Source organism: Opisthorchis viverrini, assembly GCF_000715545.1.
Source record: "Opisthorchis viverrini unplaced genomic scaffold opera_v5_40, whole genome shotgun sequence".
Classification (NCBI taxonomy): Eukaryota; Metazoa; Platyhelminthes; class Trematoda; order Opisthorchiida; family Opisthorchiidae; genus Opisthorchis; species Opisthorchis viverrini.
This window is the reverse complement of record NW_008751694.1, coordinates 1,913,743-1,917,239: the sequence shown is the minus strand read 5'-3', so window position 1 is coordinate 1,917,239 and position 3,497 is coordinate 1,913,743.

Sequence of the window (3,497 nt, the reverse complement as noted above, 5' to 3'; positions counted from 1 at the left end):
GAAACCTCCCAACTTTGATCGTTATTCTCCCCCAACCTTTCCTTCTGTCCCATTTGATAACCACTTCCGTAGACATCGGATATTTGCACGTCAGTCTGCCAATCAGGGAAGTGGTCAACTGCATACAACCGCTAATATTCGTCGCTCCATTTTTAACAATCAGACAGCGTCTTCCTATTATTATTATTATTATTATTATTATTATTATTGTAGCCTTTATTGTCCGAACCTCCAAGTAAGCTGACCAATAAGCTAATCTTGGTCGCAATCATAACACCTTTCTATAGATGTCTACCGCATTTTTGAAACCCAAATACAAGATTCAAGAATAGCGATCGGGCTTAGGCACCTTCACTGTCTAGACGGTACATGCAACGAAATTCGGATGAGTTCTCAACTGCCGCAGTTGCCTGCATCGATCTTAATACGGCTCTCAGCTGCATAACTGAGACTTCCATGCTGGAATGGATGCCTGTAAAGTGTTCCTTCTATGCCTTTTGTATGTCCACTTCCGTAAGGACTCGAGCGAGTCGAAATAATAACAGATTTCGTTAAGAGTTCCTGCATACACACAAAACAACTTTAGCCCTGATTCTGTGGAATACACTTCGTATTAGGAAAAAACATGCGTATCCACCAATAATTGTTTAGATATGGTCCGAATTGTATGAGATTTCGGAGGCACACGCTGTTCAGCTAACTGAAGTTACCCTATTACTGGAGCCAGACCTATTACGTAGCCATTGACTACCGGTGGCGAGGCTCAATACTCGATTGCTGAGCATTCTCAAAATACGCATTTTGACTATGAATATGCTGTAGCTGTCACTTCTTGACAAAGGGCACTGCGTACATTCGGAACCACAGCTTAATACACTTAACCAGTCTGTTGGACGTCAGCTTAGACGGAGTTTGTGTGTGGATAGAGGCACTGTGAAACCAACAGTCTCAAAGGATGGAGTGCGCCATGGGTATCACGAATTAGCCACTCAAGTGTTAGAGATTCATGCGGCGATCTCACCTGCCAAGCCACAGTGACAATTTATACAACTACTATGTGTTGAAACATCCCATAACCTCGTGTGCTCGGTAAGTATGAACTCATACTATGTAGGCGCAAAGATCCCGCCAAATGACTGGATGACTTCGGCCAGTTCACCCAAAAGTACCTATGCCTTCTTTCTCCTCGAAGACGAGAACGGAGTGATCTACATATTTCAGATCGACAAGGCTTTCGTCAAGATCTATTTGAAAACCATGGTTTTGAGGGACCTCTTTCTCATCATCTCGTCGATCATGAAATTAAATAATAATAGAGGGAATGGACATGCTTGTCAGGCATCATTTTGTGTAGAAAACCTTTATAGCCTCCAGAATTGTTGTTGAAGTTTTTCAGCACGTCGGCCGAGGTGTCCTTCATTAAAGACAATCGCATCAGTCTAACGCTTGGTGGACTCGCTCATATGCGGACTGGTCACACGTTTTTACATTAGGATAAACGAATAGCCTCCAGGGTTTCCCCAGCATTATTCGCTCTTTCCATTTTCTTCGCCTTCCGCATTCCTCAAGTCTCATGGTCGACGCACACAGTGGTTTTCACTTGAGTTCTGATAATTCGCTGGACTGAAAATAAAAAATACCTTCTGGACCAGAGAGAACATCTCCTCCAGGTCCAAGTAGCACCACTTTTGTCTGTAACTCAGCGGAGCTCGTTGTATCGAGCGGTGTGTATTTAACTCCCAATATTGTTAAAGGATGTGACGATCTCGTTCTGGTGTGAACTGATATCCGATGGCGGAGCACTTGGAATGGTCTAGATGATGGTTCTGATAAAGCAGTTTGACTTCGGAATCCATGGGTCTCTCAGTTACCAGGCCAGTTGTCCGTCGTGTGCATACCCATAAAAGGTGATCAGAGAAGGGACTCCAAACAAGTGCCAAAAGAGAACCGATTCAAATGCTCCAAAAGGAATAGCAGTCGATTAGTGATCGTCGTCATTGGTTAACTTCACGTTTGTAAGACACCCACGATGACGTTGCCAAAATAACCGCAAGGGAGAGACTATCCAGTCAATCTCTTCAAACAAATATCCTTGCACGCAGTGAAGTGAAACGATGTCGACAACTGCGCTGCCCGCCGTAGTAGCCTCCAGAGCTGTTGCCAGAGCTGCGCAACCAGAAGCGAGACAAAAGTGATGCAGTGATTAGCCCAACGATTGTGTGGATACTGAGTTCTTGTGTCCGATACGTAGCACACATTAAGTTCAAGTGAACCAAATGTGCAGGTATCAGCAGTCCATTGTCGCGATTACCTCAAAGTGCAGAAAGTGAAAGTAGATAAGAGTCGACGCTTCAAGATTTACTTCAGGTTACTTGAGGCTCTCGGCGCCGATTGAGGCTCATACAGTGAGCCTAAGGCCAATACAGGACAAATGAGGCAGCCAATCTGGACCGATGGGCCTACAGAATATTAGTAACGGAAAGGGAAGAGGGAAAATGCGGGAGATAGAGTGTCGCCAATTTTGTCTTTTACGGCTGATTTCACACTTCCCTTTCACCGCCCCCCAAATTTGGTTGCAGTGGCTATCGGTAGGACTTTACGGGTTACAGTGACTTTAGGGAATTGACAGAAAATCCCGCAAATTTTTCCTTCGAGTGTTTGTACTACAAACTGCAAGACCAGTTGAGCAAACTGCTTCGAAAATGTAGGACAATTAGGTCGCGATGGTCTGAGCCAGAGAAGCTGATAAGTGTGAAGTGATATCGGATACAGTCCCACACAAGCTGTGACCGGACAAAATTTATCCATTTTGTACGTCACCAGTCATCAGCAAAAGACAACAAAACCAGTGTTGACACTGACGCTTTACTGTCCTGCAACCAAAACGTTCATCTGATGACATTTAAAGCCTTGGATTGAGCAGAGAAAAGAGTGGGTGAAGAATGGGAGCTGGTGGCGCCTATCACCAACATTTTTAGACACGTGTACCTCCAAGCGCTCAATCAGACAATTAGGAAGGAAAGTAACAGCACGAACACCACTGATACCGATCAACCACCATTTCTTGCAGTCTCCAGCGAAGCCTAGGGAACGTCAACGGAATCCCAACCTAGAAAGCGGACCATCCCAACCACACTCAAACTCTTCATAATCTATTTGACACCCTTCTGCCAAGCCACATGTTGTCCACCTCATAGGTTGGGCCATTCTGAAAAAGTGCAGAGAACAATACTCCTCTCGGCAGATGATATTTTGGTATATATAGCACATGGCCGAGCCACCGCAGTTGCTGGTACTGGGTGTTTTCTGTGACTCACGTATACACCGCACAGCCAAATACCAGTTTTGTAATTACCTTTCTACGGATTCCTTGACGTTTCTGAGGCATCTGTCACGAACTGATTGGACCTTACGGCGGTGTACCGGTTCGTGTACCTTCATAATCCACCCAGCTATACTGGGGAGTGCACTTGTGACACCCACAGAGCCTCTTACAC